General features: G+C 42.9%; 1 protein-coding gene across 7 annotated transcripts in view; it reads left to right on the plus strand.

The window, feature by feature from the left end:
• Positions 1–1,785: 1,785 nt before the first annotated feature.
• PRR5L (proline rich 5 like) overlaps positions 1,786–20,808 on the plus strand; it is a 69,797-nt gene continuing 50,774 nt past the window's right edge. The window contains exon 1 of one of the 7 annotated variants that reach the window (XM_083438874.1): positions 1,786–1,834. The gene's annotated coding sequence lies outside the window, so the exon portion shown is untranslated. Of the gene's footprint in view, positions 1,835–2,202; positions 2,589–2,660; positions 2,914–2,956; positions 3,151–14,093; positions 14,186–18,463; positions 18,548–20,808 lie in introns of those variants that run through there. The other 6 variants (XM_083438870.1, XM_083438868.1, XM_083438872.1 and 3 more) reach the window with 6 other exon arrangements.

The following is a 20,808-nucleotide window of genomic DNA, read 5'->3' on the forward strand; positions in this document are numbered from 1 at the left end:
GCTTCTGGTGAACCAGAGCAGCGCATGGAAATGCCATTTACCTTCCCGCCGGAGCGGTACCTATTTATCTACTTGCACTTTGACGTGCTTTCAAACTGCTAGGTTGGCAGGAGCTGGGACCGAGCAACAGGAGCTCACCCCATCGCTGGGATTCGAACCGCCAACCTTCTGATCGGCAAGCCCTAGGTTCAGTGGTTTAGACCACAGCGCCACCCGCGTCCCAATATATACCATATATCATAAATAAACCACAGTCTCTGCTGTGCCTCATTTCCAAAAGGAAACACTAACCCTGATCAAGTGCCAGGAACACCTGGAATCTCATATCACTCAGAGATTAGAGTGGCATACACCTGTATTAATCTTTCTCTTAATACCAGATACTGGGAACAAATCACTGGAGAATACTATACTGAGAAACATTCTCTGAGAAATATTCAGCTCATCACTGTTCATAGCTGTCAACTTTTCCCTTTTCTTGCGAGGAATCCTATTCAGAATAAGGGAATTTCCCTTAAAAAAAGGGAAACGTTGGCAGCTATGTCACTGTTAGAAATGGAATGCTGGACAGGATGGGAAGAACTTGCTTACTTAAGACCAAAAGTACAGTATTGGGCAGAGGTGTGTGATGAGCCTCAGAACACCAAACCAATTCCTCAACCCATGTATTTGCTCTTGCAAATTACCCATTTCACCAAAAATCCTTTAAATCACAGAATTGGCCTTTAAAATGTATTCAGATCTTGACTCACCTGCCTCTCATTTAATATATTGTTCTACATCCATTACCCAGGTCTCATCAAATGATGTTTCTTCAATTAACCCCCCCCCCCGTGCTGATTTTCACCTGCCCAGTCCAGCCCCAAAAGAAAGCAAATAGATCTCTGTCTATGCCTTTGCTTTCCTGCCCAGCTACTGCAGGCCAACCCAAAGAAACAGCACCCAAGGAAAGCAGGTGCCACCAATCAGTTTCTGACAGAGCAGGTGCCTTCCTGCAACCTGCAAAGGCAGTGCAGAATCCTGGAACCTTAAATGTGCTCAATTCCATTTCACTGGAGCCATCTCTGTTGGAACCTTGTTGATGTGAAACAAAGTTTAAAAAACAACACATACACACAGCTGGAAGCACATGTGTTTGTTGCTTTTAAGTTTGCTTTTGAGTTTTTGCCCTCTTCAAGAATGGCAAGCATCAGCAGCAAGCATGTAAAAGGATGAGCAGCTGCTGTTAAATTGAGGCAGACACTGCAAAAGAAAATGAGAAAATAACATCTTGGTCATTTAATCTGCTACTGATATGCTTCTCTGTGAATGGACAACACAAAGGAGGCAGAAATTTTAATTTGCTAGGGCAGAAAAAAAAAGCTTGGTTCATCTCTAAAGGTTGCAATTTGACTTGGGAGTAACAGCCTGAATGTGAGGATTCCACTGGAGTATGCCTTTTCTGTGGCGGCTCCCTGCTTGTGGAATGCTCTCCCCAGGGAGGTTTGCCTGGCACCTTCACTGCATATATTTAAGTACCAGGCAAAACCATTCCTCTTCTCCTGGCCTTTGGCTGATTGAACAATCCATGGCCTCTTAAACTGTGTGTGTGTGTGTGTGTGTGTGTGTGTTACTGTTATGTTGGTTATGCTATGTTTTTATATTGCAAACCGCCCTGTGATGAAGGGTGGTGTGGAAATTTAAGAAATAATAAGCAATAGTTGGAAATGATCTATAGTTGCACCATCGGGATGCACTAGAATACCTGACTCTTTACCTGAGACTGCATTCCTCAACACCTGTGGGAAGGAGCCTAAGCGTGGGCGGAACTCAAGGAACGCATTATTCCTTCCAGGTAAACACGCACATCTTTGCTCTGACAGTCTCACTGAAATCGGCAGCAGGAATAACGCTGCTGGTCCACTTGCATCCACTGACCTGGGAGTATAAGGCACCCCCATCAAATTCACGGGGGCTTACTTCTGAGTAGACCGCTGCATAGGCTAGCACTGCTAACCTCTCACGAGCACCAACCGGGTTATGGCTGCTTTAAAGCTTTGGAAACAAGGGGAATCGTTCCCGGCCGATGAGTTAAAGCAAACACAGCGAGCAAGAAAAAAACACAACCCTTGCCCTGGCAAGAAAAATGAGTGGGGGAGAAGGAAGTTTTTTCCTTCCCCCATCCAGCTATTACAGCTCCATTAGTCATTTCTTATTTCCCAGTTCGCCAAAAGTGGCGCTCGAGTTCCATTTAAAGGGGGGCGAGTGGGAAGTTCCGCTCTCTCCCGCCGCGGGTTCCGAAATGTAAAGGGGATGGGACAGAAACGGGATGGCAGCAACTTCCCCTGAAGTTGAAAGGGAGTTGGGAGGAGTTTTTTTTGGGGGGGGGCGTTGAGAGAGCTCGGAGCCAGCGCGTCTCCACAGCAACGGCTGCAGATTGATTCTCCATCAAGTTGTCAGCGCGCGTCTTGTTGGCGAGGAGATAATTGCAAGGTAGCCGCTTTCCACGCGCGCTCTTTCGGCTGGGGTACACTGATCGCGGGCAGCCGAGTTATTTGCCCCCAAAATAAAAGGAGAGGAGATCGATGTGTTCCGCAGTGCCTGATCTGGTAGGAGAGAGAGCGAGCGACTCCCTTCCCCCACCCATCCCTTTGTAGGTAGAAGCTTCTTGTGGCGGGAGGCGGGAGCGACGCGCACGTTGGCTTCGCCGTCAAAACAAAACGCAGGGGCAGCTTCTCCTTTGTGCGCTCCGAGCCAAGGCAGGTTTCCTCGGAAGGAAGAGGGAATTACTCTGGAGTAAATGTGCGCAAGATCCCGATCCCACTGTCCCTTACACGGAAGTAATGCCCTCTTTGCTGGGAAGGAATCCCGCCTCCTCCCTTTCGAAGTGGGTTTAAGATTCCAGCCTTAAACGCGGCAACGAGGAATTTGTAGGTGGGTTTATTTATTCAAAGCGTCTTCGAGAAGTGTCCGCCTTCGCCTCCGACAAGCACGCCTCCGGTTCTCAGTCTCTATTTTTCTTCTTCCCTAGGGAGCTACTGAATCCCGAAACCCCAGAGTGGGTGGGGACCGCGGAGAGATGATTTTCTCCCCCCCCCCTTTTTTTTTTTTTTTGCTAAATGACTTTAATTAGAGAGCATAACCGGCTGCGCCCAGACTGCAGACTTTTCAGTGAGTAAAGGCGCCTGGCGGGCTCCCTCTCGCCTTCACTTTTATTTATTAAAAAAGAAAGAAATTCTTTTCTCAATCGCCTGAGAATTCGCTGGGCTGGCTGGTGATTTGGTGAATGAAAAGTGGAACGTTTTATTGTTAACTAATGAATCGCCTAGAGGGGGATCTCACTGCTCGGGAGAGGCTGATAATTGGAGGGTTTTATCCCCTAGCAGAACCATATACATCTATATTTATTTATTTATTTAATTAAAAAAACAAAAAACAAAACTCTTCTCCTTTTGCAGTAAGTACGATCAATGATAGATCTTCTCCTGGTCCTTTTCATCTCTCCCTTTGCTTGTTGAGAACTCCCCACTGTTTGCAAGAGTTGCATCTTTGCTTGAGGCTGAAAGACATGAAAATCTTTTTTATGCAGATTCTGTGGCTGTTACAGTTTCAACAGGCTTAGAAGGGGAAGAGTATCACAACACAGAGTGGTTACCCACCGCGCCCCGGCGCAACTCTCTAAATGACTAAACTTGTGCTGAAGTTTCAGCTTCTCTCCCATGGCTTTTTGTTTGTTAGCAACAAGTGTGGGTCGTATTTATAGACAGCTCTGCTATTTTGTGGTGTGGAAGGTTTCAATTTTGTTCAGCCGGTAGCGAGTCACATTCCCCGGCACGGCACCTCTCTAGGGCTTACATTGTGTGTACATGAATAGCAACAGGTTATGTAATGGGGAAGGCAGTGCAGAGTTGAGCTGTAGCATTTTGGCATAAATCCAAGTAGAAACCCTTTGTGCTCTTTGCTATAGGTTTCTGTGCAAAACTGAGACACATCTTGGCCTTCTGGGAAGTGTTTGTGTGTGCTGTTTTTGGGAGTCACCTTCTGTGCACCTTGATTGAAGCCAACTGTGCGGCCTGCAAACCCAGATTTCTTTATCGGTTATCACTTATAGCCATGTCAGTTGGGAGAAGGGGACACATGGGTTCAAAACTCCTGATATGCTTTTGCAAGTTGAAACAGGTGGAATGACTGTCAAAGATGGGTACACCAAATTTGGTGCAAGTGAAGAACCCCAAAGTGGCTGGAGTTGTCAGATGGCATCATTAGACAATAGGACTGCCAACCAAGTGGTGTGTATGTGTGTGTGTAGAAGTAGCCTGATCTGTCTTTTAACAGCAGCTTGATGTGTAGGAATGAGAAAACAGAGGTTTTTGCAGCATGGAGTTGTTGGTTGTTGTTGTTGTTGTTGTTGTTACCGGTATTTATTGAATCTATATACCACCCTATACCTGGAGATCTCAGGGCAGTTCACAGAATAAAATCAAAATATAAAACCACAAAATACATAATCAAAATAAAAACAACAACCTAATAACCCCCACGCCCCCCAAAAACACATTTTAAAAGGGCATAGGATCCTCACAACATTTAAAGTAAGACAATTAACAAATGTGGACAGGAGCCACTTGCTGGAAAAACCATGATGTCAGAAATGTCTGTGGCAATATTTGTTGGCAACCGAATTGGCTGGTTGCCTTTCTGATATAAAGACATAAATAAGAGTGGGAGGGAGGAAAATTAGCTTTGGTTGCTGAGCAGAGTTGGGCGTAATTGCCTTCTAAGGTGTTGCATGTCAAAGGCACAACAGTGGCCAGCTGAAAACTTGACACACCTTTTGGTTCTCTGGTATAACTGTTGCACTGCATTGTGGGTGGAAGGTGTGTAAACCACCCACCTCCACACCCAGTGGTTGTTTGTTGGTGGGTGTGTATTGTGAGAATCTGATGTACAGTGGTACCTCAGGTTAAGTACTTAATTCGTTTCGGAGGTCTGTTCTTAACCTGAAACTGTTCTTAACCTGAAGCACCACTTTAGCTAATGGGGCCTCCTGCTGCTGCTGCACCGCCAGAGCACAATTTCTGTTCTCATCCTGAAGCAAAGTTCTTAACCCGAGGTACTATATCTGGGTTAGCGGAGTCTGTAACCTGAAGCGTATGTAACCCGAGGTACCACTGTATTGGGAAAGTGCATAATCAGGCTGAGAAGGCCTGTTTTGACCCACAAACCCATTTTCCCCAAGCCATTTTCCTGTGCCCTATACCTGATGTTGTATAAGATGTCAGATGTGAGGGCAGATAAAGATACCATCTCTGCTGTTAACTGATAATCAGCACCTGCAACGCTTTGCCTTTGTGGTTTGCTTTCATACCACACTGGCAAAGGGAAATGCTTCAACTGATGTCATGGTCAACATGTGGCCCACTGGGTGGATCCAGTTTCTTATCCTTGTTCCACATCCACCAGCAGTGTGGTGATGAAGGACCTTGGCAATATATTTTGGGATGTTCTTGGTAGATTGAGCCCTCTTACTAATGTGCCCTTGATGGGTGTCAGAATGAGGACTGAAGAAACAGATGAGATATCTGTAATTTGGACAAACTGCTGTTGCTTTGATAAAATAGGCTATCAAATCAAAAAAAGTCAACCCACCACATAACTGTTGAATGAAATTGTCCTATGAATCAAGTAAATCATTCACCCCATATTGAAGATTTTTTTAAAAAAATGATTGAGTGACTAAATCAATTGATTATTATGTTGCAAATCAGCATATCACCAAACCATTAACTTTTTCAGTAATAGTTGTGTAGAATGAAGCACCATATCTGATTGAACTGCACATGAGCCGACCCATTTCTCTATTTTGTTACTTAGCTAGCACTTTGCAACAAATCTTTCCAGCATGCTAGTTGCTTAACGTTTCAGGGGCAACGAAGCGAGATCTGTGTTGCCTACATTTTGGCAGCTTCTTCAACATTCTGATGTCACAGGCTGACCTAGTCCTGCTTGGGAATGTAAAAATGTTGTCAATCAACAACTTAACACACAGTTTCTTAGTAATCAGAGTTTTAATCACATTGTTTAAAGATTGCCATCTTAAAGTTAATTCTGAGGAATGGCAGTGGGCATATCTACTTTCTACTAGGGCTGCCATAGTAGGGCGATTATTACTATTTTTTAATGCTTTAAAAATCCCCCCCAAAAGCTCAACAACTTTGCCTGTTTTTTTGTTGTTGTTGTTGTTTAGTCGTTTAGTCGTGTCCGACTCTTCGTGACCCCATGGACCAGAGCACGCCAGGCACTCCTGTCTTCCACTGCCTCCTGCAGTTTGGTCAAACTCATGCTGGTAGCTTCGAGAACACTGTCCAACCATTTCGTCCTCTGTCGTCCCCTTCTCCTTGTGTCCTCCATGTTTCCCAACATCAGGGTCTTTTCCAGGGAGTCTTCCCTTCTCATGAGGTGGCCAAAGTATTGGATTTTTACTTTTGGGAATATGGAAACCCTATTTCTACTTCCCCCAATTGTGTCACCAAAATTTGTTGAGGTTCCAGAACATGCATTGTTACTTGGAAATGTAGTATTTAATTATCAAATGTATTGTTAATTTGTGAACATTTGACTGCATTTTAAAGACTTGCCGTCACCTTTAAAAACTAGTTTAAAGAGATGTGTAAACAATGTGATTTGATGGTTTCAAATACTGAAGTTAGGCTGACCTAGTCTTGCTTGGGAATGGAAAAATGTAGGGATTGTGGCAAACTTTATAAAAAGCTGGTGTGGAAGTAAACTAACCCTAGGTTGGAAAAGCTGAGCCAATTATGAGCCGATCCAATTTTGTATGTGACTGGGTCTGGCTGTTCCAGCACTGCCATTATTTGTTTCCATATTCCTTTCTACCCAGGTAAAATTAGGATAAGTGGCGGGGGGGGGGAGGCCTAGGTGAAGACAGGGTGGTAGAACTGTAGAGTGGAAAGCAGCCTCAAGAGTTACAGTATTTGGCCCAACCACATGCATTGTAGGAATCACAGCTAAGTAATATTTGACAGATGACCATTCAATCTCTGTTTAAAAACCTCCAACGAAGGTGTGTCAGAAAGTTCTTCCTTACATTTAGTCCGAATCTCCTTTCCTGTGATCTTATTCCGTTGATACCATTCATCCTGGAGCAGCAGGAAACACACTTTCTCCATCTGACAACCCTTCAGATATTTGAAGATGGTAGAGGTTGACAGAACACGCCTTTTCTAGCTTCTGTTGAACTTGCCAGATCCTTTTGAGGATTCTCCAAAGAGTTTGGAAAGGCTGAGCCTATTCTACATCAAGACCGGATAGGCATTTTGTCCAAGAAGAAGTTAAAAGTTACCTCAGAATGGTTCTGACAGTGACAGAATTGTGACTAACAAGCTGGTCAGCTGAGCCTAGGATGCCGCTGTAGTGCAAGATGTTTTGTGCATAATTTTCTCATTAGCTCTGTGCAGTCTGCTGTACATAGCTTCTGCCATTTCAAGACAGAGGAAATGTGACCTAATTAAATTTAGTATTATGGGGCTGGGGAAAGTATTTATCCACTTTCCTATGCTGACTAATACGAAGGAGGGCTCTAGGGGACTGTTACTGGCATCAGTAGCCTGATCTCATGCAGACTTAGCCACTGAAAACAATGATCTTGGGCATGCCTAACAGTGTAGTCATATGCATGTATACTTGTGAGTAAACCACAGTGAGCTCAGTTGGACTTATTTGCAGGTAGCTGTGTGTAATATTGCAGCCAGTTTACAAAACTTCCAACTGACCAGTAAACCAGTCAAACAATCTTAGGTTTCGGGATACAGTACACTGAATACAGTTCAGATGCAAGATATGTGCTCTTGCTACACTGCAGTGAGTCTTTGAGCTTGTGCAAACTTTTTCCTAGTACCAACAGCTGCGGCTAAAAGTTCTGCATTCCCCCTGCTGTCACCTGCTAGAAAAGTGTTGAATTTACTAGCAAAGGGAAGATGTGCTCCCAACTATTTTGAGATTGGTCCTGAAGCAGGGATCATTGGATCAATCTTCTTTTAGTCTGACAGCTTCCTCATGTCTTCACAAGTCTGTTCTGTCTAGTCTCTGTATTAATCTGCATTTTTAAAACATCAGCATGAACATTTGTATTTGAATATGCATCTTTCATAAAATAGGCATTTGGAAACGTTTCTGCTTAAGACCTGCGTCACAACATTTTGGGAATTACCAGCGACTCTCTCTCTCTCTAGGCCACGAGACTCTTAACTTTAGGGTTGTGGGTTTGAGTCCCACGTTGGTCAAAAGATTCCTGCATTACAGGGTGTTGGACTAGTCTCCCTGGTGCTACAATTCCTTGATTCTAAGTGCATTCAGAGTTGTACATTAGATCAGGTGGTGAGGATGTCAGTTGGTATTGGCATTTGTAAAGAATGAGTTTTTCAACCACTCCTGTTCTGAAGAGGTTGGGAAGCTTGATGCCATGCCTGTGATACACAGCCCTTGCACCTCAGGAGGCAGATATGTCTGTTTTCTAGAATTTAATTAGAAGTTCTTGCCGTTGTTCTTTCATCTTAACAGTGCTCCAGCATCTGAGAACACGTCTTCTAATCTGTTTCCTGTATTGCTTTGATGAACGCCACCATATCATTTCAGATCATAATGAAATCTTATTTACCAGGTTTTTCTTTTTTTTTCTTTTTAAAAAATCAAACCCCAAAATGGCTGTAACAGCAGGAGAAATATTGCTGCACCCAACGCCTATCAAGATCTGTTTTCTCTGAAAATTTCTAGGTGGTAAGTGTAGCACTTAGTGATGAGAAGAGGGCTGTGACCTGTACAGCCCAGTGCTTTGCTTGTTTACTTGATGAACCCCAGTTAATGGAACAGGAACGGTAAGCTAGCAGCCTAATGAGCTCGTGTGCCGAGACTTCTGTATTCCTCAGCTCCATGCCAGGTTTTCATCCTATTCTTGTTCCCCTGCCTTTTAAATGAGGGTTTTGATCTGCAGACATTAGGGTGTGTTTGTGTGTGTGCCACTAGATTCCATGCAGTGAAAAGCGCTATCTGCCGATTTTGACAGATGGAAGTTCTGTTAAAGGCACAAGAACAGATTACGCTGTCTCCACCCCTCACCCCCATGCCCCGTTCATCATTGGCAGATCCGATGACTGGCCTGCTTGAAAATTGACAAGATATGTGTTTTGTGAGCCATTTGAAATTGGATGGTCAAACTTACTGCTCTGACCATGATGCCATGTGCAGTCCATAAAGATACCTTAACACTTAAAAGCTTATCATAGTATCCCACTGTCCCTCCAAATGGGGTATATTTGTTTGGAATGGCTTTGTGTGATAATGGAGCTGAGAGGAATAAATTCCTTATTGCTGTTGGTAGTGATATCATAGAAGTCATATTGTAGAGTTGGAAGGGACCACGAGGATCATTTGGTTCAACCCCCTGCAATGCAGGAATATGCAATTTGTCCCACACAGGGATCGAACCTGCAACCTTGACATTATCAGCATCACACTCTAACCAACTGAGCTGTTAATTTCACTATTTGTTTAAAAAACCCCTCCTAAGTAGATGTTGTGCTATTCACAATGTTATATGTTCTAATAGGAAAAACAGATGAACTGTTAAAAAACAACCACCTTCTACCAGAGGTGGTTGTTTTTGCAATAAATGGCTTCTGTTACTAAACCTTTCCAGGTGGTGATGAGTTGAGGAGCCACCCCATATCTTCTTAAAACTTTTTACTAGATTTCCCCTAAGTGGCCAGAAATGTATTTATCCATCACAATCCATTTTCAGTATCAAATCAGCTCATTTCATAATTCAGCTGCAATCCTAGGCAGACTTACTTGGGAGTAAGTCCAATTGAATTTAGTGGGGCTTGCTTTTAAGTAGACATGGATCAGATATGTTAACATGTAAATTTATGAACATTTTGGTTTTTCTACATGCCTCCTGAAACTAGTTTCAGTGCTGAAAGAGTCAAAGTGAAACCAGGATGATAAAACAGAAATTCATGTTAGGTTTCTGTATTTTTAGCTGTGGGGACAATTTTGCTGCTACTTTCTTGGACTATAATTTCTCTTGTTGACCCTATAGTGTGTGTTTTTCTCTCTCCAAATAGAAAATATGTTTTCTTATTTGCATTTCTTTTAGACTAGGTTTAAACTCCGTATCTAATATTAAATAATTTTGAGTGGACATTTTAGTGATAAGGCTATATCAGAGTTTCCTAGCTGTCAAGGCTTTGTTAAAACCATTCTTTAATACAGGCTTCTAAGTGCTTGGAATATTGCATTTCCCCCTAAATTCTAATGGCTATCTCTAATACCAACCATCCATATTGCAGGGACATCTCCAGGGGGTAACATCCATCCAAAACATTTCTTGCTATCTTCTCCCCCCCCCCCTCTCTCTCTCTCTCTCTCTCTCTCTCTTGTTCCTACTTCATTTGACAAAGTCCCATGGCTCCAAGAATTGCAGCAAATGAGTGACCAGAGATTTGCAGTTTGTTAATCTCGGCACTTGATAAGAATCTGCAGGTGACTTTAAATAAAAATGTTTTGCTTTTCCTCTAGCTCAATGAAGTTCGTTACATATCTTTAGACACCAGTTAAAAACATCTCCTTGGCTAATTAAACAACCCATGGCCTTTTCAACTGTGGGGGCAGTATTGTTGTTGTTTGTTACTATATTATGTATTTTTGTGTTTTTATATTGTAAACTGCTCTGTGATCCTCAGATGAAGGGCAGTATAGAAATTTTAAAAATAACATAAAAATAAAAAGTAGATATCTGACAGGAATTTCCAGATTGAGGTCAGATCAGCCACCTTCAGCAAAGAGGTGATAGCATCAAAGAAACACCCAACATCTTAGACTTCTAGTCTCCAAGATGAAGTATTCTAGAATCAGCATGGCCAGGCGTTAGGGGCTTGCTTCCCACAGAATCCCATAAAAGAGCATTTCTACACATCAAACCCACACTGATTCTGATGCAGTGCTCATGAAGATCTGCTTTCCATGTGTGCAAGTTGATACTGGAGGCTGCTGTGTATAGATAGGCTAACTAACAGATGCAGATCTGCAGGGATATAGATGCAGAGGAGTTCATATCTACATCCAACTGTGACAGCAGAATCCTTCTACCAGATGGCTCACTCCTCTTCCAGTGTGCTGTGCTCCTATGCTTCCGACAAATGCTATCCGCATGAGTGGTTTTATGGCATATAGTGCTACCCTCTCCCAGTGCCTTTTGAAGTTACATTTACTAAGTGGGATGAGCCAGCTGAGAGAAAGAAGAAAAGATCAAGTCACAACAGCTTGTTTGGGCTGAATCGCCCTCCCTCCCCAACCCCGACAGGGCCAGCTACCACCAAGTGTCTTGTGGAAAGGACCCTAGGACAGCAAGAAGGGCAGGTGAGTGAATAATATGACTTCTTCTTAGAGTAGTGTTTCTCAAACTTGGATTGAGACTACAACTCTTGTGACTACAACTCCCATTACCCCTCACCCCTGGACCTACTAGCTATGGATTTGTCGTCCAACAACAGCTGGAGACCCAAGTTTGAGGAACACTGTCTTAGAGGGTTATCTACTGCCATCTGCCCTGTGGGAAGGATCCTGAGGACTTCTTGTGCTTGATACTGCTTATTGTGGTGGTGCATCTAGATGGGGGGGATGCGGGTGGCGCTGTGGGTTAAACCACAAAGCCTAGGGCTTGCTGATCACAAGGTTGGCGGTTCGAATCCCCGCGACGGGGTGAGCTCCTGTTGTTCAGTCCCTGCTCCTGCCAACCTAGCAGTTCGAAAGCACATCAAAGTGTAAGTAGATAAATAGGTACCGCTCCGGTGGGAAGGTAAACGGCGTTTCCGTGTGCTGCTCTGGTTCGCCAGAAGCAGCTTGGTCCTGCTGGCCACATGACCCGGAAGCTGTCTGAGGACAAACGCTGGCTCCCTTGGCCTATAGAGCGAGATGAGCGCGCAACCCCAGAGTCAGTCACGACTGGACCTAATGGTCAGGGGTCCCTTTATCTTTACCTTATCTAGATGTGATCTAAATAACCATTAGAAAGGTGTTTCTGTTGTTGTTTTAGCATTTATCTTTTAAATGAACAGTTTAAAACCACTTTTATTTTGGGTTTTAAAGGCTAAATTCTGTATTCAATAAGTCACTTCGAGACATTTATTAAAAAGTGTTGGATTAAAAGAATACTACTACTACTACTACTAATATTAATAATAAAATTACAGCAACATCTGAAGGCTGAAGAACACAGAAACATAGGAAACTGCCTTACACGGAGTCAGGCTCATTTAGCCCAGGATTGCCCATACTGGCTGGTAGTGGCTGTCCCAAAATTTTGGGCAAGGATTGAACCTGGGACTTGCTGCATGCAAAGCAGATTCTCTGCCACTGAGCTGTGGCTCTTCCCCATTTTGGTTCTATGCTTTAATATTTTGTGAGATGTTTTGTAAAAAGCAATGGATAAATGTTAATGATCAAATGGCAAAACAGCTGAAGGTGTTACTATTACAAATGTGGCTTGTGATCAAGAATCCCGAATTTCGTCTAGTGAGGATGGGGAAGGAAAGGGAAGGTGTCAGGAAGCTGCTGCCACAAGGCTCTAGTCTTGCATCATGACTAACTCACATCATGGTCCATTTGATGCCTGTTACAGTGAGGCATTGGCCAAGAGTTCCTGCCTCCCCCAGGAATTTTCTGTGTGTCTCCCTATGGACACCTGCCTCTCACTTCGATGAATATTGTCTTTAGGGAATGTTTAAAATACACGGAAGAGTATGAACCCTAAGCATGTTTACTTGGAAGGGGATTCCACAGCAATAAATGGGACTGACTTTCCAGTAAATGTGCTCAGGACTGAAATCAGACTATCTGAAGGTGGCAGAATCTTTCCCTCTGGTTTCATTTTGTATCAACTTCCTATTTGTATCTTGGTTTAGTTTGGGCCGAGCTACTTAAAGTAAAACTTGGTGGATGCCAATGAAATGTGATGGGCCCTTTGTATGCTAGTGCCCAATTATGTGTATGGCTGACAGTGTGTTTTGCTGAGTTTATCATTCCGTTGAGATCAGTGAGAATTAGTTCAGTCTGATGGAGAAGGCTTTAAGATGGATAAGGCAATAGATTTAGCTATTGCCACGGACTGATGTACGCTTGCTTGATTCAGTGCTGTTGTTTTGTGTCATGCTGGTCCTCTTCCGTATCAAACGAAGCATTGTTGCATCATGTTTTAATCATTGCCTTTTGTATAACTGCTGATGACGCAGAGGTGTGGCTCCTATTGGTTTTATGAGGCTATTCATTTGCACTTTTGTGCTGCTTTTCTGATCTAAATGAGCAGCCAAGATGACATCCGTATAATTAAATAATGAAACAACAAATAAAATACTGTAGCCCATACTGCTATTAATAAAACACACTTGCCCATAGCACAATAAAACAAACATAAACCACCTGCAGCAAAACAAACCACTATATTAGCAGCAGTAATAATGAATGAAGCTGTATCAGAAGCCCAAGATCTCAGATAATACTTGCTCCCCAGTATTGGTCAGAAAGAAAGAAAGAAAGAAAGAAAGAAAGAAAGAAAGAGTGTCAAGGATTTTCTACACAGTTCCTCCCAAGTTGGGACATGATAGAGCAGCAGTAGTGAGCTTTGCCTATGACTAGCATGTCTTGTTTTAGTAATAGAACTCACACATCTTTTAACAGGTACCCAAGAGGACATTCAACAGGTGAAGCCATTTGTAGCATGGGAATGCTTCACCTGTTGAATTTTTCCAACTGTTAAGAAATCCTGTTGTTGTTTTTCCAACAATGACACTTTGGTCTGCAACCTTTCCTGGCCCTTGTCGCTTCCAACCTGAGCCTTTTCACATTCTTATTGTTGGTTGTTTGACTGTGTCTCATCCAGGTCACAGAATGCAGAGCTTATCTTGGCTGGCTGTGCCAGCATTCTTCTTGTCTTGAAGTCCAGCCAGTCTTAACCTTCTTCTCCTCTTGGCAGCCAGCTGGCACTCTGCCTATAGTGACAAGTGAGGGGAGGAGCTGTGGACAGGGGGTGTCCTACTTCTGTCCTGTCTTGCTTGCAGTTCTTGTGTGCTGCCACAGTTCTTGTTCTGATTCCTTGAGAGGCAGAGGTTTTGCTCTTTGGTAGGACCCAAAGGTAAGGGACCAGCATTAGCAGGTTTTATCAGAGTGTGTTAGGAACAAAAGGTGTTTTGGTTTATGGGATTTTTGTGTGTGCTTTTAATCTGAATCTCTTTTGAATGGCTCAACCCTTTAGCTAATATGCAGCATTATCAGGAATGATAAATTACCAAGAACTTTCTTGCACCTGACTTTTCTTTTCTTTTTAAGAATAAAATAAAAATGAAGCAGTAGTTTAGGCTGCCGTCATAACCACATTCTCAGAAATAAGTCTCATTTAATTAAATGAGGCTTACTCCCAGGTAAGTGGGGTTAGCAATTCAGCTGTAACCATTGTAAATGTGTTACATTTTAAGAAAAGAATTCAGTTTTTGCACATGACTTTTGGTACTAAACCAGTCTTTTGAAGTTTATGGAAGAGTACACACTTTTCAAAGAGAACCAATGCAGCTTTAGAGAAGACAGTGATAGTGTTCTAATAATACCGCAGAGTTTTTAATTATCATCTCATAATAATCGTAAATTTAATATCCAATAACTATTTTGGCTGTCTTAAGTGTGCTTTCTAGAGAGCAAACTCCACTGAAAAAAGGGGATTTACTTAAGGGTATGTATGCTTTAACTCTGGACTGTTAATTCTTGTAGTTTGTACTACTGCTGCTCCACTCAGCTCACTTGAGCTAACAAGTTTTGGAAGAGATAGGAAAAATAAAATGTAAAATTATAAAAGCAAATTCAGAACAAGCAGATCAGGACATCTTGGCAGAAAATTAGAATTTCTCTAGACTTGCATAGGCAGTTGCTTCTCCAAATGTATTTTCCAGTCATGTTTTTAATAAGGCTCATGTTTACATACCATGCACCTTATGAGATTCCATCATATTTTCATTAGGAAATACGTTAATGTGTTCAGACAGAAGCAATGTTTAAATTCACTGGCTGATGCATTCTTACTAATCAAATGGCAAATGTTTATTTGAATATCGTAGCTGTGGTAATACAACAACACTAGAAAATAGGATTCAATCAGATTGCGTGTGAGAATAGAATAGCATTTCTTTTTCTCCCTACAACCAGATTTTAAACATATCTGAAATGCTTTTCAGCCTTACCAAGACATGTCTGGAATATAAACTAAGCAAAGGATGTAACAAGGCAGCTTAAAATTTAAAATAACTTTTAGATTTCCAGTGTCCTTGGTACATATAGATCACCCTTCCTATTTATAGCGTGCATATATGAAGTAGAAAGAGCTGTGTATAGTCCTTCAAAAGTTGCAATTTGTGGACATGTTTGTGGATTGCCTAGAGCTGCTGCATGTTTCTTATTTTACATGCCATTTCAAAATATCATGCAGCAACAGATGTTGACTTATTTTGGGCTATGGCAACATGCTAGAACATCTAGTGAAACTTAGTGACAGGTTTGGGACAAAGCAAAATAAATTTCTTCATGTAGCAATTTCCTTAGGAGATTCGGTGCCACAGTTTCTGGTGCTGGTTACTAGTTCAGGGCTACTTTTCATCATGAACCTCCTTGCGGCAAGCTGTCCTTTGTGTCCCAGTTTGCCACTCAGATTGACCCACGTAGCACCGTTTGTTTGCATCCCAGTGCAATCTCTAACCAGGAATGTTTTGTAACTGGTCTGGATGAGGATAAGCACAGTCAATTCAGAGAAAGGGGAGGTGCTATTAGCTGCTGATTCAGGTGGAAGTGGCCAACTTACTTTGGTTTTATGCCGCTTGAAGAGCCAATTGCATAGTTTGAAAACCATTGTCTGTCCAGGTGATGCCTACGGTTAGGAGTACCCTTTTCCAGCTTAATCCAGTGCACCAGCAACTGCAAGCTTGTCTTGAAAAGTAGATCTGCTCTTAGTGACTTGTGCACTGGTAATATCCAGGCTGGATAGCCAAAATTCTCTATGGGTTGTACTTTTAAAGATCGTTTAGCAACAGTTTCAAAATGCAGTCACCAGAATAATAATAATAATAATAATAATAATAATAATATTTATTATTTATACCCCGCCCATCTGGCTGAGTTTCCCCAGCCACTCTGGGCGGCTCCTAATCGAGTGTTAAAAACAATACAGCGTTAAATATTAAAAACTTCCCTAAACAGGGCTGCCTTCGGATGTCTATTAAAAATAAGATAGCTGCTTATATCCTTGACATCTGATGGGAGGGCATTCCACAGGACGGGCGCCACTACCAAGAATGCCCTCTGTCTGGTTCCCTGTAACCTCTCTTCTTGGAGAGAGGGAACCGCCAGAAGGCCCTCGGCGCTGGATCTCAGTGTCTGGGCTGAACGATGGGGGTGGAGAGACTCCTTCAGGTATACAGGACCGAGGCCATTTAGGGCTTTAAAGGTCATCACCAACACTTTGAATTGTGCTCGGAAACATACTGGGAGCCAATGCAGATCTCTCAGGACCTATGTTATGTGGGCCCGGTGCCGCTCCCAGTCATCAGTCTAGCTGCCGCATTCTGGATTTATTGCAGTTTCTGGGTCACCTTCAAAGGTAGTCCCACACAGAGCGCATTGCAGTAGTCCAAGCAGGAGATAACCAGAGCATGCACCACTCTGGCCAGACAGTCGACAAGATTAACCTGTGCCTCCATGGACAGCTGTGAGTCCAAAATGACTCCCAGGCTGTGCACCTGGTCTGACAGTCCACAGGATTAACCTGTGCCTCCATGGACAGCTGTGAGTCCAAAATGGCTCCCAGGCTGTGCACCTGGTCTGTCAGGGGCATAGTTACCCCATTCAGGACCAGGGAGTCTCCCACACCCACCCACACCCTGTCCCCCTAAAACAGTACTTCCGTCTTGTCAGGATTCAACCTCAATCTGTTTGCCGCCATCCATCCTCCAACTGCCTCCAGGCACTCACACAGGACATTCACCGCCTTCACTGGTTCTGATTTAAAGGAAAGGTAGAGCTGGGTATCATCTGCATACTGATGAACACCCAGCCCAAACCCCCTGATGATCTCTCCCAGAGGCTTCATATAGATATTAAAAAGTATGGGGGAGAGGACGGAACCCTGAGGCACCCCACATGTGAGAGCCCAGGGGTCTGAACACTCATCCCCCAACACCACTTTCTGGACATGGCCCAGGAGAAAGGAGCGGAACCACCATATAACAGTGCCCCCAGCTCCCAGCCCCTCTAGATGGTCCAGAAGGATGTTATGGTTGATGGTGTCAAAGGCCGCTGAGAGATCCAGCAGAACTAGGAAACAGCTCTCACCTTTGTCCCTAGCCTGTTGGAGATCATCGACCAGCGTGACCAAGGCAGTTTCAGTCCCATGGTGAGGCCTGAATCCCAATTGGAAGGGATCCAAATGGTCAGCATCCTCCGGGCGTGCTTGGAGTCGTTCAGCAACCACCTGCTCAATCACCTTGCCCCAGAATGGAAGATTTGAAACTGGGCGATAGTTGGCTATATTGGCTGGGTCTAAAGATGTGAGGTGTCCAAATACTTAGAGAAAGTCAACCAAACAGCTTCCAAAATAGGTAGTAGGTCTTCAGTGTCTGAAAATCAGTGAGCATATATGTGCTTTATAAATATACAAGTTCCAAGTATACTTGGGTGCACATAAATGCTTTTGTATAGAACATGCTGATAATGAAAATATTAAAGTTGCTTCTTTCTGCTGGATACAATAAAGTCAAAACACACACTCATATATTTAGGAAATGAACATGTTGTCTTGAGTCGGGACCTTATCAGTGGAACCCATATCAAGGATTTCACTAATCACAAACCTAGTTAAAGATTTACTTTATTTGAAAGGGCAGGAAGGAGTAGCAGCATAGATTCCATGCCGATTCTTTCTCTGTTGCCTGTTATAAATGGGTGGGAAGGAACTTTATGATATTTTTAAAACCCAGAGAGTTTGATTGATCTTTCTTGGACTGATACTTTTGAAAACCTCCTCCAAAATATCTAAAATATTTCAGGCACTTGCCTTTTTGTGTGGAATGGCAATCCACAAATAGAAATCTAAACACTTTAATTTATACCAGGTTTGTAAACGGGCACTTGCCCAGGGCAAGTAAGAATCACCTGCAGGTGGCTAGGAAGCAGAATCTATTTAATGTTAAAAATAACAAAATTAATGAAGTTTCAATACATATCCAGCTGACAAAGTCCAGAAGCCACTAAAGCTAGGTATGGAGGAAAAATGCTTCTGGAACTGTTCCTTGGCCAGCCATATTTGAACCATTATTTGTAAGGCTGTTATAGATTTACCATTCCTACAGCATTATTCATCATCTGCGTTTCAGGATGGTTTGCTTGCTTCAGTGTCAGCAGTTTCAGGAAACCTGTGTGTGTTAGAGCTGAACGAGAATTGGATGCTTTGGAAGCTCAGGTATTTTATATCCTTGGGCAGCCATTAGAAGTATAACCCAGAGCCCATCTATGAGAATGCCCAAAGGGCTTCTGCATTCCTGATGGGACTTTTGACCTCTTCCTTGCTCCCTGCTTTTAATAGCATTGCCTGTTCCTACGTTTCAACAAGTTTTTTGAAACTTTTCCAATTTCGGAAAATGGTTTGCCATTTGAGGCTACACTTCAAAACATACTGCATGGGTGAAGCCAGTGACTCTTTAGAGGTGGCTTTAGAGCTACATATGTTCTCGCAATTGGCTGCCTCTGGGCTTCCAAGCAAACACAAAAGTTCAAACACAGTCAGTTTCTTTGCTATGAATGCAGGTGATATTGAATATTAGTTAGCACCGTCTGCCTGCATGCTGAAGCATAGGAACCAAAAAGAGTACAGTAAATTGTTAACGAGAGGAGGGAGAAAGAGGTTCAACATCAAGATTAAAAGTAATTGTTCATGTGATACAGAAAAATGTGTAGCATTTCTTATTTTCCTGCTGCAGCAGCCTCGGGGAAATTCCTAGTCTCTGTGGCAAAATTCGTGAGGCTCTGTGAAATTTGATTTGGTACCTCAACGGATCTTAAAGGTCTTTTTCATCTTATTAGCACCCCTGTGCATTCCTGCCTTCGAGCTAGCTGTATTAAACCTGATAGGATTTTCTTCTAAGTTAACATATATAGGAATGGGCAATGTTTATGTTCGTTTATTTGGACCTTATCAAGGATGGCAAGAAGTCTTCTATCTTTATAGTAAGCCTCAGTCCCTGCCTATACTGCTTTCTGAATAAACTGTTGTTACTTGTCCTAACATGGCAAAGGGAATAAGAAAGGACAGCTAAAATATGAAAAAGTTATCACCTCTGCTTTTTGCTGGGGAAGAGAAGGGGAAGCATAATTTGGAAAGATAATGCTAAAACTTGCCTTTCCCCAAAGCTCCTTGTTTGAAATAGCGCAGATAAAATTTTCTATTTTGCTTTATTCATAAATGTAACCTAAACAGAAGACTGTTTACCACTATCTGGGAGAAATGGCTATAAGGAGCTTGTGTGTGTGTGTGCGTGCGCGCTTGGTAGCTTGTTGCATTTGCTCATGAGTAGGTATTGTTTCACATTGCTCCAATCTCTGAGTGGTGTGAGATTCCAGGTGCTTTGACCAAGGTTCATGTTTGCTTTTGGAATTGAGGCACAGTGGGAGACTGTGGTGTCTTTAAGATATATAGTTTATTTCCACATATACAGTATACAACCTGAGCCTACGATGGAGGGGTTCACAGCATCAACAACCCCCAAAAAGTCTTGTTTCCCCCATAGTCTCAGCCTTGGATTCAAAGAGACACTATTGATCTGTCTCCCTGTCTTCTCACAGCTTGCTGTTTTACATCTGGCCCATATCACAGTAACTGTCTCCCTCAACTCTAGCTTTGTCTATTGAGGGAGGGGAGGCACCCATTTGTCATGTCATGCCAAGCACCGTAATCCCCCATCACCTCACCAGGAAGCTATCTTGGCTATTCCAGGAATTAGAAAGCTTGGGTAGCTCTTAACACTTGCTGGATCCAGGGATTAGAGGGGTCTGGCATACAGCTTAACATCCCAAACTCATAATAGTATTATAGTTTGTCAGCTCCTTAGGGACAGAGACCTATCAACCCGTTATTCTTTGGCGATCACTCGTAGCCAAGTAAGATTGTCTTCCATGAACACAGTCTTAACAGTGACTCTGTAAGAGACTGTGGAGGCCAATTCTGGATCCACATGTCCTTCCACAGTAGGGACTTAGGTTTCTGGGTGTGAGTTGATCATGGTGAGGGTTTGCCAAACATGCCTTCCTCTTAGCACATCTTTCATCCTGAGTTCAAGTGTCTTCAAAGTCCATGACACCTTTGGTAAAGGCTGTTCTCCAATTGTTGGTGTTTATACTACATTTTTAAAGATTTGCCTTGAGAGAGTTTTTGAACCTCTTTTGTTGACACTTTCCATTTTTAAGTTTTGAATACAGTAGTTGCTTTGGAAGACGATAATCAGGCATTTGAACAACCAGACCAGTCCGATGAAGTTGATGTTGAAGAATCATTGCTTCGACACCGGTGATCATTACTTCTTCCAGTACACTGGCATTTGTTTGCCTGTCTTCTCATGTGATATGTAATTTTTTTCAGAGACACCGTTGATGGAATCTTTTGAGGAGTTGGCATTTATAAGTAGTCCATGTTTCACAAGTGTACAGTAAGGTTGGTAGTACAACAGC

Source organism: Podarcis tiliguerta, assembly GCF_965153285.1.
Source record: "Podarcis tiliguerta genome assembly, chromosome: 1".
NCBI classification, from domain to species: Eukaryota; Metazoa; Chordata; class Lepidosauria; order Squamata; family Lacertidae; genus Podarcis; species Podarcis tiliguerta.